Raw genomic sequence first — 15,466 nt, forward strand, 5'->3', positions numbered from 1 at the left:
TAAAAACACAACACTACATAAAAGAGAGACCTAAAACAACAACATAGCAAGGCAGCAACACATGACAACACAGCATGGTAGCAACACAACATGGTACACACATTATTGGGTACAGACAACAGCACAAAGGGCAAGAAGGTAGAGACCACAATACATCAAGCAAAGCAGCCACAACTGTCAGTAAGAGTGTCCACTATAGAGTCTTTGAATGAAGAGATTGAGATAAAACTGTCCAGTTTGAGTGTTTGTTGCAGCTCATTCCAGTCGCTAGCTGCAGCAAACTGAAAAGAGGAGCGACCCAGGGATGTCTGTGCTTTGGGGACATTTAACAGAATGTGACTGGCAGAACGGGTGTTGTATGTCAGATGAGGGCTGCAGTAGAAATCGCAGATAGGAGGGAGTAGGCCTAAGAGGGTTTTATAAATAAGCATCAACCAGTGGGTCTTGCGACAGGTATACAGAGATGACCAGTTTACAGAGGAGTATAGAGTCCAGTGATGTGTCCTATAAGGAGCATTGGTGGCAAATCTGATGGCCGAAAGGTTAAGAACATCTAGCCGCTCGAAAGCACCCCTACCTGCCGACCTATAAATTATGTCTCCGTAATCTAGCATCTAGCTGGGGTGAAAGAGGAGCGATTACAATAGAGGAAACAAAGTCTAGATCTAATTTTAGCCTGCAGCTTTGATACAGTGGGGCAAAAAAAGTATTTAGTCAGCCACCAATTGTGCAAGTTCTCCCACTTAAAAAGATGAGGCCTGCAATTTTCATCATAGGTACACTTCAACTATGACAGACAAAATTAGAAGAAAAAAAATACAGAAAATCACATTGTAGGATTTTTAATGAATTTATTTGCAAATTATAGTGGAAAATAAGTATTTGGTCACCTACAAACAAGCAAGATTTCTGGCTCTCACAGACCTGTAAGAGGCCTTCTTTAAGAGGCTCCTCTGTCCTCCACTCGTTACCTGTATTAATGGCACCTGTTTGAACTTGTTATCAGTATAAAAGGCACCTGTCCACAACCTCAAACAGTCACACTCCAAACTCTAATATGGCCAAAACCAAAGAGCTGTCAAAGGACACCAGAAACAAAATTGTAGACCTGCACCAGGCTGGGAAGACTGAATCTGCAATAGGTAAGCAGCTTGGTTTGAAGAAATCAACTGTGGGAGCAATTATTAGGAAATGGAAGACATACAAGACCACTGATAATCTCCCTCGATGTGGGGCTCCACGCAAGATCTCACCCCGTGGGGTCAAAATGATCACAAGAACGGTGAGCAAAAATCCCAGAACCACACGGGGGGACCTAGTGAATGACCTGCAGAGAGCTGGGACCAAAGTAACAAAGCCTACCATCAGTAACACACTACGCCGCCAGGGACTCAAATCCTGCAGTGCCAGACGTGTCCCCCTGCTTAAGCCAGTACATGTCCAGGCCCGTCTGAAGTTTGCTAGAGGGCATTTGGATGATCCAGAAGAAGATTGGGAGAATGTCAGATGAAACCAAAATATAACTTTTTGGTAAAAACTCAACTCGTCGTGTTTGGAGGACAAAGAATGTTGAGTTGCATCCAAAGAACACCATACCTACTGTGAAGCATGGGGGTTGAAACATCATGCATTGGGGCTGTTTTTCTGCAAAGGGACCAGGACGACTGATCCACGTAAAGGAAAGAATGAATGGGGCCATGTATCGTGAGATTTTGAGTGAAAACCTCCTTCCATCAGCAAGGGCATTGGAGATTAAACGTGGCTGGGTCTTTCAGCATGACAATGATCCCAAACACACCGCCCGGGCAACGAAGGAGTGGCTTCGTAAGAAGCATTTCAAGGTCCTGGAGTGGTCTAGCCAGTCTCCAGATCTCAACCCCATAGAAAATCTTTGAAGGGAGTTGAAAGTCTGTGTTGCCCAGCAGTAGCCCCAAAACATCACTGCTCTAGAGGAGATCTGCATGGAGGAATAGGCCAAAATACCAGCAATAGTGTGTAAAAACCTTGTGAAGACTTACAGAAAACCTTTGACCTCTGTCATTGCCAACAAAGGGTATATAACAAAGTATTGAGATAAACGTTATTGACCAAATACTTATTTTCCACCATAATTTGCAAATAAATTCATAAAAAAATCCTACAATGTGAATTTCTGATTTTTTTGTCTCATTTTGTCTGTCATAGTTGAAGTGTACCTATGATGAAAATTACAGGTCTTGCTCATCTTTTTAAATGGGAGAACTTGCACAATTGGTGGCTGACTAAATAATTTTTTGCCCCACTGTATGTGTTGGGAGAAGGACAGTGTACCATCAAGCCATACTCCCAAGTACTTGTATGAGGTGACTACCTCAAGCTCTAAACCCTCAGAGGTAGTAATCACACCTGTGAGGGGAGGGGCATTCTTCTTACCAAACCACATGACCTTTGTTTTAGAGGTGTTCAGAACAAGGTAAGGGTAGAGAAAGCTTGTTGAACACTAAGAAAGCTTTGTTGTAGAACATTTAACACAAAATCCAGGGAGGGGCCAGCTGAGTATAAGACTATCATCTGCATATAAATGGTCGAGAGAGCTTCCTACTGCCAGAGCTATGATGTTGATGTAAATTGAGAAGAGCGTGGGGCCTAGGATTGAGCCTTGGGGTACTCCCTTGGTGACAGGCAGTGGCTGAGACGGCACATTTGACTTGGAAAAACACTGCACTCTTTGAGAGAGGTAGTTAGCAAACCAGCCCAAAGACCCCTCAGAGACACCAATACTCCTTAGCCTGCCCACAAAAATGGAATGGTCTGCCGTATCAAAAGCTTTGGCCAAGTCAATAGAAATAGCAGCACATTGCTTAAAATCAAGGGCAATGGTGACATAATTTAGAACCTTTAAGGTTGCAGTGACACATACTTAACCTGAGTGGAAACCAGATTGCATACCAGAAAGAATACTAGACATCAAGAAAGCCAGTCAGTTGATTATTTACAAGTTCTTCCAACACTTTTGATAAACACGGCAAAATAGAAACAGGCCTATAACAGTTAGGATCAGCTTGATCTCCCCCTTTACATAAAGGACAAACCATGGCTGCCTTCCAAGCAATGGGAACCTCCCCAGAAAGGAGAGACAGATTAAAAAAGGTTGGAGATAGGCTTGGCGATGATAGGGGCAGCAACCTTAAAGAAAAGGTCTAAACCATCTGACCCATGACAAATCAGGACAGGCCGTTTCACTGAGCAGCCATTACAAACACAGGCTGTAAAATAGTAATCAGGTCATTACAGAAAACACCAGACAGCTACCTATCAGGATAATTTGTGAGGATAACATCAAGGACATTAGCTTTTTTTTTGTTTGGAGTCATACCTTGTGGGATTGGTAATAATCTGGCAAAGATTTAGGGAGCCCATTGCTCTAGGACTTGGTCAGGTGGTTTAATTATGTCCCAGTTTAGGTCACCTAGCCGGACAAATTCAGACTTAGTGTAAGGGGTCAGGAGTGAGCTTGAGGCAGGTAGGGTAAAGAACGGTGCTGATGGACTGATGGCCGGTGCACTTAAAAGCTACATACATTTGAGAAGGCTAACACTATGTAACTATTTACAGTGAACAAAATATGATTTAGAGGTTATTAAAAGCTACATACATTCGAGAAGGCTAACACTATGTAACTATTTACAGTGAACAAAATATGATTTAGCTGTTGTTTCCATGTGTGATAGTAATTTTTTTTAAAAAATGTATCCGTTATTTTACCAGGTAAGTTGACTGAGAACACATTCTCATTTGCAGCAACGACCTGGGGAATAGTTACAGGGGAGAGGAGTGGGATGAATGAGCCAATTGTAAACCGGGGATTATTAGGTGACCGTGATGGTTTGAGGGCCAGATTGGGAATTTAGCCAGGACACCGGGGTTAACACCCCTACTCTTACGATAAGTGCCATGGGATCTTTAATGATCTCAGAGAGTCAGGACACCCGTTTAACGTCCCATCTCAAAGATGGCACCCTACACAGGGCAGTGTCCCCAATCACTGCTCTGGGGCATTGGGATATTTGTTTAGACCAGAGGAAAGAGTGCCTCCTACTGGCCCTCCAACACCACTTCCAGCAGCATCGGGTCTCCCATCCAGGAACTGAACAGGGCCAAAAGTTAGCAAGATGGTTAGCTTAGCTGGCAAAAAAATAAAAATAAACTTTTGCAAATTGTAAAGTCTACAAAACGCAGTCCACTCTGTGACATATTCTAGTTTTGGAAACAGAAAACTGCATGGAGATGTTTCATCGATGAGAAAATGTACAGTAATGTCGGACAAAATTAATCTCACTCCTACTTCCGGCCACTGAGCTTCCTCTCATCACCATATTTGGCAGTGAGTGGGAAACGACAACCGGATGCTTCACATTTTTAAATCTGGTGAAATATCTAGCTCATTGTTCTAGCTGTATTAGCTGGTTAATAGAGACAGAGAGCTAGCTACTTTGCTCCTTTACTCCATTTTAAACATAGTAAGGTGTGGACAATTTTAAGAACACATTGACTTAGTAATAATAACATGAAATACATACTTTTTACCGGCGGAAACATATATAATTTAATCTAGCTAACGTTAGCTCCATTCGAAAATATAACTGAGTAATGAACAATACACAGGTACAGATAAATAGCAGGCACGGTGAGCAAAAGTTATTTATATGATTACAGTATGAGTAGTTAACATAGATGGTTTAGCTGACAACGTCACGAAAACGATGTGCACGCTTCAATGGGGCAGAAGCCTGTGTGTTGTTGTGATTCTGGATGCCAGATATTTCAAAAGGGTCCCGCTGCAACGTCATCTCCCAGGGTCTCTATGCTCCCACCTACTGATATGTCATCTCTCGTGAAGAGTGGGGGTGTCGAAAGGACTGGGCGTTTCGAAAGGAACCATGTAAGGAGAAGTGGGGGTTTCTTGGAAAATGTATTCGATAATACCATGTCGTGTTTTCACTGATTTCATGGCAATGCTAATATGGAAAAAATGTGCTAGCTAGTGTAACAACAAGTGTGCTTTTGCTACAACAAGTGTAAGAACGTATTTGAGACAGCAAGTGCTCATTGTGCAAATGTCATTGTTTTTTTAAACAAACCTTGGAGACGAAACATAGTTTATGTTGTCAAAGCCTACTTGGACACTGGGTCCCCACATTTCCTGTGATAAATAGCCATATTTTTGACCTAGTTACATGTACATTGAACAACACAGAAGCTTTTCAGCATGTTTCTGTACCAATTTAGGGAAACCCTGCAATAGAGTACCACAGAATGAGTCATAATACCCATAAAACCTAGCAGTCAAACAAGACAATGGTTCCAATCATTTTTCCACCATTCATTTTCCCCATAAGGATATTAGAAACACTTCAAATAAGGGCTGTGTTTCGTGTAGGCTTATCCTGGCATGAGGTTTTGCTAACCATGTAAATCTCTCTAGGACAAGATGACTTATCAATCAATATATTTGCCTGTATTTACCCCCTCATCATGAAATGCTAATTAGCTGGTAATATGGCTATCATAAAGAACTTCAAATGCCATGATGATCTGGATGAGACTGCCAAATCGAGGCAAAGGTAGGAATCTCTGGATTAACTATCTAAATTTAGTCATGAAGAAATTTGCTAAATTTCTTGAAATTTACAATTCTTTAAACTGTCTTGTGCAAGTTTTAAATTGACATAATGCCTGTTAGCAAAGGTGTCAGCTAGTGATGACGTGCAGGAGCTTGCAGGGATTTGTAGTCTTGCATGATGTCTACTTTGATGCTAATTAGCATTTTTGAATCTGAGAGTAAATAGAGCTGAGTATATTGATAAAAGTCACCTTGTCCAAGAGAGAGTTACATGGTTATCAAAACGTCACACCAGGGTAAGCCTACATTCTTGAAGTTGACATATGACGCCTCCTAGTGACCATGTTGGAAGACCACCGCATTTATTCTAATGACAATAGCTGAGTGGCTACACCAAACTGTATGATAATAGTGCCTAAAACTACAGTGAACAAAAATATAAACGTAGTGTTGGTTTCATGAGCTAATATGATCCCAGAAATGTTCCATGCGCACAAAAAGCTTATTTCTCTCAAATGTTGTGCAGAAATTTGTTTACATCCCTGTCAGTGAGCATTTCTCCTTTGCCCAGATAATCCATCCACCTGACAGGTGTGGCATATCAAGAAGCTGATTAAACAGCATGATCATTACACAAGGGCACCTTGTGCTGGGGACAATAAAAGGCCACTCTATAATGTGCAGTTTTGTCAGACAACATAATGCCACAGATATCTCAAGTTTTGTGGCAGTGTACAATTGGCATGACTGCAGGAATGTCCACCAGAGCTGTTGCCAGAAAATTAATGTTAATTACTCTACCATAAGCCGCCTCCAACGTCGTTTTAGACAATTTGGCAGTACGTCCAAACGGCCTCACAACCGCAGACCATGTGTTACCACGCCAGCCCAGGACCTCCACATTCGGTTTCTTCACATGTGGCCAGGTCTGAGACGAGCCACTGATGAAACTGTGGGTTTTCACCACCAAATAATTTCTGCATAACTTGTCAGAAACCATCTCAGGGAAGCTCATCTGCATGCTTGTCGTCCTCACCAGGGTCTTGACCTGACTGCAGTTTGACGTAGTAAGTGACTTAAGTGGGCAAATGCTCACCTTCGATGGCCACTGGCACGCTGGAGTGTGCTCTTCATGGCTGAATCGCGGTTTCAACTGTACCAGGCAGATGGCAAAAAATCAAATAACATTTTATTGGTCACATACACATGGTTAGCAGATGTTAATGCGAGTGTAGCGAAATGCTTGTGCTTCTAGTTCCGACTGCACTAATATCTAACAAATAATCTAACAGATTCACAACAACTGCCTTATACACACAATGTAAAGGGATGAATAGGAAATGTACATACAAATATATGGATGAGCAATGGCATGCGGCATAGGCAAGATGCAATAGATGGTATAGAATACAGTATATACATATGAGATGAGTAAAGAAGGATATGTAAACACTATTAAAGTGGCGTTATTTAAAGTGACTAGTGATACCTTTTTATTAAGTCCATTTATTTAAGTGGTCAGAGATTTGAGTCTGTATGTTGGCAGCAGCCTCTCTATGTTAGTGATGGCTGTTTAACAGTCTGATGACCTTGAGATTGAAAAACAGCTTCTGTCTCTCGGTCCCAGCTTTGATGCACCTGTACTGACCTCACCTTCTGGATGATAGCGGGGTGAACAGGCAGTGGCTCGGGTGGTTGTTGTCCTTGATGATATTTTTGGCTTTCCTGTGACATCGGGTGCTGTGGGTGTCCTGGAGGGCAGGTAGTTTGCCCCCAGTGATGCATTGTGCAGACCGCACTACCCTCTGGAGAGCCTTGCGGTTGAGGGCGGTGCAATTGCCGTTCCAGGCGGTGATACAGCCAGACAGGATGCTCTCGATTGTGCATCTGTAAACGTTTTAGTGTTTTAGATGACAAGCCAAATTTCTTCAGTCTCCTGAGGTTGAAGAGGCGCTGTTTCGCCTTCTTCACCACGCTGTCTGTGTGGGTGGACCATTTCAGTTTGTCTGTGATGTGTACCCCGAGGAACTTAACTTTCCACCTTCTCCACTACTGTCCTGTCGATGTGGATGTTTTGTTGACGTTGAGTGAGAGGTTATTTTCCTGACATCAAACTCCGAGGGCAGTGAATAGTCCCTGTAGGCCGTCTCGTCATTGTTGGTAATCAGGCCTGCCACTGTAGTGTCTGCCAACTTGATGATTGAGTTGGAAGCGTGCATGGTCATGCAGTCATGGGTGAACAGGGAGTACAGGAGAGAGCTGAGAACGCAACCTTGTTGGGCCCCAGTTTTGAGGATCAGCGGGGTGGAGATGTTGTTTCCTACCTTCACCACCTGGGGGCGGCCCGTCAAAGTCCAGGACCCAGTTGCACAGGGCGGGGTCGAGACCCAGGGTACACGGCTAGGGATGCCATCCGGGCCGGCAGCCTTGCGAGGGTTAACACGTTTAAATGTTTTGCTCACGTTGGCCATGGAGAAGGAGAGCCCACAGGCTTTGGGCCGTGTCAGTGGCACTGTATTGTCCTCAAAGCGAGCAAAGAAGTTGTTTAATTTGTCTGGGAGCACGACGTCGATGTCCGCGACAGGGCTGGTTTTCTTTTTGTAATCCGTGATTGACTGTAGACCATTCCACATACGTCTTGTGTTTGAGCCATTGAATTGCGACTACTTTGTCTCTATACTGACGCTTGTTTGATTGCCGTGCGAAGGGAATAGCTGCATTGTTTGTATTCGTCATGTTTCCAGTTGCCTTGCCATGATTAAAAGTGGTGGTTCGCGCTTTCAGTTTCTGGTTAGGGAAGGTTTTAATAGTCACAGCGGGTATGACATCTCCGATGAACTTGCTAATAAACTCGCTCACCGAGTCAGCGTATACATCAATGTTGTTGTCTGAGGCTATCCAGAACATATCCCAGTCCACGTTATCGAAGCGTGGAATCCAATTGGTCAGACCAGCGTTGTATTGACCTGAGAATGGGCGTTTCCTGTTTTAGTTTCTGTCTATAGGCTGGGTGCAACAAAATGGATTCATGGTCAGCTTTGCCGAAGGCAGGGCATGGGAGGGCTTTGTATGCATCACGGAAGTTCGAGTAGCAATGATCCAGAATTATGCCAGCTCGTGTTGTGCATTCAATATGCTGAAATAATTTAGGGAGTAATGATCTTAGGTTAGCGTTGTTAAAATCTGCTTGGGGGGGTTATACATGGCTGTGACTATAATCAAAGAGAATTCTCTTGGAAGATAATGCAGTCTGCATTTGATTGTAAGGAATTCTAGGTCAGGTGAACAAAATAACTTGAGTTCCTGTATGTTGTTGTGATGACACCATGAGTCGTTAATCATAAGGCATACACCCCTGCCCTTCTTCTTACCAAGATGTTTGTGTCTGTCGGCGTGATGCGTGAAGAAACCGGTTGGCTGTACCGACTCTGACAACATATCCCGAGTGAGCCATGTTTCCGTGAAATAGAGAATGTTAGAATCTCTGTCTCTCTGGAAGGCAACTCTTACCCTAATTTCGTTCACCTTGTTATCTAGAGATTGGACATTGGCGATTAATATGCTAGGAAGAGGTGGATGGTGTGCTCGCCTTCTGAGTCTGACCAGTAGGCCGCTCCGTCTGCCTCTGCTGCGGCGAACGCTTTGTTTTGGGTCGGCCTCTGGGATAAGATTGTGTGTCCAGGTTGGAGGTCCGAACAAAGGATCCGCTTTGGGAAAGACTTATTCCTTATTCCTGGTCTTAATGATGAAGTTTACATCACTTCTATATCCAATAGTTCTTCCAGGCTGTATGTAATAACACTTGAGATTTTCTGGGATAACAATGTAAGAAATAGTACATAAAAAAAAAAAAATAACTGCATAGTTTTCAAAGGACCGCATAGTTTTCTAAGCGAGGCGACCATCTCTGTCGGCGCCATCATTCCAATTGAATGGCAACGCCGTGTATACAATTCCTGGAAGCTGAAAACTTCCCAGTTCTTCCATGGCCTGCATACTCACTAGATATCACCCATTGAGCATTTTTGGGATGCTCTGGATTGGCGTGTACGACGGCATGTTCCAGTTCCCGCAAATATCCACCAACTTCGCACAGCTATTCAATAGGAGTGGGACAACATTCCACAGGCCACAATCAACAGCCTGATCAACTCTATGCAAAGGAGATGTCGCATTGTGGCGGTCACTCCAGATACTGATTTTCTGATACACACCTTTGCTTTTTTAAGGTATCTGTGACCAACATACGCATATATGTATTCCCAGTCGTGTGAAATCCATAGATTAGGACTTAATGAATTTACAGTTGAAGTCGGAAGTTTACATACACCTTAGCCAAATACATTTCAACTAAGTTTTTCACAATTCCTTACATTTAATCCAAGTAAATATTCCCTGTTCTAGGTCAGTTAGGATCACCTCTTTATTGTAAGAATGTGAAATGTCAGGATAATAGTAGAGAGAATTATTTATTTCAGCTTTTATTTCTTTCATCACATTCCCAATGGGTCAGAAGTTCACATACACTCAATTCGTATTTGGTAGCATTGCCTTTAAATTGTTTAACTTGGGTGAAATGTTTCGGGTAGCCTTCCACAAGCTTCCCACAAGTTGGGTGAATTTTGACCCAATCCTCCTGACAGAGCTGGTGTAACTGAGTCAGGTTTGTAGTCCTCCTTGCTCGCACACGCCTTTTCAGTTCTGCCCACAAATTGTCTTTAGGATTGAGGTCAGGGCTTTGTGATGGCCACTCCAATACCTTGATTTTGTTGTCCTTAAGCCATTTTGCCACAACTTTGGAAGTATGCTTTGGGTCATTGTCCATTTGGAAGAACTTTTTGCGACCAAGCTTGAACTTCCTGACTGATGTCTTGAGATGGTGCTTCAATATATCCAAATAATTTTCCGTCCTCATGATGCCATCTATTTTGTGAAGTGCACCAGTCCCTCCTGCAGCAAAGCACCCCCACAACATGATGCTGCCACCCCCGTGCTTCACGGTTGGGATGGTGTTCTCCGGCTTGCAAGCCTCCCCCTTTTTCCTCCAAACATAACGATGGTCACTATGGCCAAACAGTTCTATTTTTGTTTCATCAGACCAGACAACATTTCTCCAAAAAGTACGATCTTTGTCCGCATGTGCAGTTGCAAACCATAGTCTGGCTTTTTTATGCCTTCGTAAGAAGCATTTCAAGGTCCTGGAGTGGCCTAGCCAGTCTCCAGATCTCAGCCCCATAGAAAATCTTTGAAGGGAGTTGAAAGTCTGTGGTGCCCAGCAACAGCCTCAAAACACCACTGCTCTAGAGGAGATCTGCATGGAGGAATGGGTCAAAATACCAGCAACAGTGTGTGAAAACCTTGTGAAGACTTACAGAAAATGTTTGACCTCTGTCATTGCCAACAAAGGGTATATAACAAAGTATTGAGAAACTTTTGTTATTGACCAAATACTTATTTTCCACCATAATTTGCAAATAAATTCATTACATTTTTTTTTCTCATTTTATTTGTCATAGTTGAAGTGTACCTATGATGAAAATGACAGGCCTCTCTCATCTTTTTAAGTGGGAGAACTTGCACAATTGGTGGCTGACTAAATACTTTTTTGCCCCACTGTATGCCTATGAAAAGTAGTCATAGCTAGAAGGGATGCAGCTTTTAGCTCTTTTCCTTACCTTAACCTAATTCTCCTAACCTGCTACTTGAATTCTCCTCATCTGTAACACATAGTCAAATTACGTTAATTTGACAAAGGATGGATACATTCTACCCATGTAGAATGTACAATATGAGGTCCCTATAGCCCCCCCAAAAAACAATGATCATTTGAGAACTTTATTCATAAGAGAGAAAATGTATGGACATTACAGCATAGGAAAAATGCCTCAATGGGTTAGGACAACCTGCTGTGTTGACTGGTGTTTCCAGCCCAACAACATATTTAATCTTTATATGACACACTGGTGGTGGTGTTGGTCCATGTCAACTCCTCAGTGATGTGGATGCAGAGGATCTTAAAACTTGTGTCTCTACTGCAGTCCCGTTGATGTGGATCGGTGCATGTTCCCTCCTCTGCTTTCTGAAATCAACAATCAACTCTTTTGTTTTGCTCACATTGAGGAAGAGGTGTTTGTCATGACACCACAATGCCAGTTCACTTACCTCCTCCCTATAGGCTGACTTATTGTTGTTGGTTATCAGGGCTACATCCGTGGTGTCGTCAGAAAACTTGATGATGGAGTTGTGTCGTGCAAAGCCACACAGTCGTGGGTGAACAGGGACTACAGCAGAGGAAAGAGGACACCCCTGGGGGGCCCCTGTGTTAAGAGTCAGTGTGGAGGAGGTGTTGTTGTCAATCCTCACAGCCTTTGGTCTGCCTGTCAGGGTGTCCGTGATCCAGTTGGAGAGGGTGAACAATAGTGTTGAATGCTGAACTGTATTCAATGAACAGCATTGACTACAGTTCACATACTGTAGGCGTTCCACTTGTCCAGATGTGTTACGGCCATGTAAATAGTGATGGAAATGGTATCTTCCATGGATCAGTTGGATCTTTAGCCAATGTTAAATCTATTGCATGAATTAATTTACCTGATTTTTAAGACTTTATATCTATAAATATGGGATCAAGTAGATGTATTTAACGTAAACACTGGGCAAAAATGCAGAAGAGCACAAATCATGAGTCCAGTCTTGTTCATGTTCTCGAACTCATTGTTTCCATGTTTTATAGTATGACCAGTGATAGCAATGCTGAAGTGTAGAATGAGTCATAACAGGTTTTATCCCAACTTGTTTTCTCTCTGCCAGTTGCCAAAGGGTTGTAAAAGGTGTGCTGAAGGGGCCGGAGTTGTGTAAGGACCCTGTGAAGCTCACCTCTCATGCTGTCGGAGTCAACATTTTTAAGCAAGGAGACAACCCTGCACTTAAACCACACAAGGAATACCCAGTGGTAAGTGCTCAAATGTGGTACTAACTTGACAAAGAGAGCTGGAGATCAGTTATGTTTTTGTGGGATATTTTGAGATATAGCTTTCACTTGAAAAATGTAAATATGTCCTGTTTAATGCTCTACTTCCTGTTAATGCTATACTTCCTGTTAATGCTCTACTTCATGTCCATGAATATCAGCTTTTGTTATAAACATGTAGCGTTGTGTGTTTTTATTAATGAATAAACACAAAAGCTTTATAAACTATTTAAGTGACACAAAGCTTCTGCCCCCCAGGCTCTTCCAGTTACAGCTGGGTCCCCTTAAGAATATCTACGAGCTGGAGCCAGATAGCTGTGAATACTGGAAGGTACTGAGGAAGGAGCACGTGACGCTTTAACAGGTTACACATAGGGAAGAAGCTGTAGGACACTATAGCGCAGCTGTAACCAGACACTATAGCGCAGCTGTAACTTGACTGAGTCAATACTCTCAGCTTGCATGTCATCTTTCTGCTGAAAGGGAATAACCCATCACCTCGAGAACTTGGACTTAGTTTACAGTACAAAGGCAAATAGAAAGACCTACATTTTGAATCCATCTCAACTTTTGCCTTTCGATTTCTTATCTCAAATGTTACCATGTCTAGGCTTCTTTGAAAAAGAAGACGCATGCAGACATGTTATTTTAGAATTATGTGAGGGTATGCGTTTTGATTCACACCTTGCAGATAGCATCTGTAGTACTCTGTGAACATACAAAAGGATTTATCTTTTGTCTCAGTATGTGTAGCCCATCTATGTCTGTTCAAAAAGTGTATAACACTGTTGGCAGTATACAAAGCGTGTGAAAAGTTAGGATTTGGCTTGACACCAATCACATCAGAAGCCAAACGTCATTGACAGAAACAAACTTGAATTGTTGTGTCGTTGTCCTCCGGTGTCTAGCTAGCTAAAATCGTCCCTTTTCATGGATAGAGACAGGGATTTGGAGTTTTGGTTTTACTTAATTCTCCGTGCTGGTCAATTATTATAAGGGATAATTCTGATCCAACCATAAATTCATACATTGTGCCACTGGCCTGAGAGGATGGAAGATCAACATGTAGCTAGTTTAATTAACTGGTCTGGCACATCATTGCCCATGAAAGGAAGTTAGGCTAGCGAGCAAGCATTTTAGCCAGGTAGCCTAGGACAACAAAAACTATAAACGTGTGTACTGTATTACATAGACCGTTTAGGCAACACAAAAGAGTAGGATGGCATTTGCATTTCCCTACAAGTAGGGTGAGTCAACATGTTTTTTCTACTTACACACACACACACACACACAGAACTCAGTCCCATGGACTGACATCTTATTTAGCTTAAGTTGATTGGACTAAATAGTTGTTGGTATATTTTAGTAGTCAGATGAAGTGTAGCACATGAGGATGTGTGAAACTTACTCCTCAGCCTGAAGTGTCCACACTTGTGCCAGCGAATAGCTAGCTTTTCGCGTAGCACCGACTGGTAAGACGTTACAGGAGGGCGGTCATGTGTGCTAGCACGGCAGAGGTCCCAAGTTTGCGTTCAGAAAAATGAAGGCCTTGTTTATTCTCGTCACTTGTCAGAGAGAGAACACCTAAATACTTTTTGACCTCTGCTTATTTCGTGCAAGATTTTGTGTATCAATGGTGAATAAAATGACTGCTTTGATTATTCTGTAAGTGATTATTTTGATTATTCTACACAGTGCCGTGTTCATGGATGCCAAGGGAAGCCAGGCTCCCTCAAATATTTGACCAATACCAAAATATTAATACAATTATATTTCGTCTCTGTGTTTTCATAATTTGAGTGTCTGAATCTCACTGGAGACATCATTGGAGCGAGGGAAACAGCGGCCCTCTGTCTCAGTATGTGTAGCCCATTTATCTGTTGCTATCTGGACCTAAAAAGTATAACATGTTGCCACCGTAGCATTTGATTGAATGATACCAGCAAGCATTTGGACAAAACTTCAGTGTCGGTTTCTGGTCTGCTTGTGTTGATGTCCTGCAGTAGCTAGCTTGCTAAATCATCCCATTCCTAAACCATGGATGGAGATGGGGATTTGGACTTTGTTTTGTTTTCTCTGTACAGGCCAATGATTGTGATGGCGATTCTGATCTAACTATAAATGTATATGTTGTGCCACTGGCCTGAGATGATTGAAGTTGAATATGTAGCCTAGCAGGCTCCCATTAACTAGCTAGCAAGAAAGGAGGTTTGCATTGGCATTCAACTAGTCTACAAGTATTGTGAGTCCCCAAAAATGTTTTGCTTAATCACGCCCACCCACACACACACAGACTGAAATCTGTACCATGGACAACCACATGACATTTAGCAACACTGATTGAACTAAATTGTTTTGAGTATATTTTAAGTTCGTTTTCAGTGTATTAAACTAAGCATGTATAGCCTTGTTCATTTGATGATGTTTAAGTTGAAATGGTACTGGAATAGCAGAGGCAGTGCTCCTGTTGTTTTTATGCTGACTTGTGGTAACTGGTTTTAAATCAGTAGTTGTTTAGTAAACTGTTGAAAACATGAACTTGCTTGACCATGTTGCTGTTGAAATTACTGTTACATGCAATATTTGCTTTGTGGACTTCACCACTCTGGATTTGTGATTAAACAAAGGTGTGGTTGAATTTATTCTGCCACTGTGGCTTCCCAGGTAGCACAAAACGTCTGGCCCACATCTGGCCTGAATCCGGCATGCCAGATCTAAAACTGCTGGCCCGGGTCTGGCAGCCGGATCCTGCCCGACCCCGAAATTAATGTCGGTACAGACTAGGCCGGAGTCATTTGGGACAGATCTGGCAGTCTGAACTGAGCCAAAGCTGCCATTTTAGGGACAGAATCGTCCCAGCAGTGGCCCAAATCCACTTGATTTTACACCCCCCC

General features: G+C 42.6%; 1 protein-coding gene across 2 annotated transcripts in view; it reads left to right on the forward strand.

The window, feature by feature from the left end:
• Positions 1 to 15,466, forward strand: part of malt2 (MALT paracaspase 2) — a 28,699-nt gene that overhangs the window by 2,558 nt on the left and 10,675 nt on the right. The window contains exons 1-3 of one of the 2 annotated variants that reach the window (XM_036977993.1): positions 4,471 to 4,921; positions 12,413 to 12,554; positions 12,831 to 12,903. The gene's annotated coding sequence lies outside the window, so the exon portion shown is untranslated. Of the gene's footprint in view, positions 1 to 4,470; positions 4,922 to 12,412; positions 12,555 to 12,830; positions 12,904 to 15,466 lie in introns of those variants that run through there. The other variant, XM_036977994.1, reaches the window with a different exon arrangement.

Source organism: Oncorhynchus mykiss, chromosome 5 (assembly GCF_013265735.2).
Source record: "Oncorhynchus mykiss isolate Arlee chromosome 5, USDA_OmykA_1.1, whole genome shotgun sequence".
In the NCBI taxonomy this organism is placed as follows: domain Eukaryota; kingdom Metazoa; phylum Chordata; class Actinopteri; order Salmoniformes; family Salmonidae; genus Oncorhynchus; species Oncorhynchus mykiss.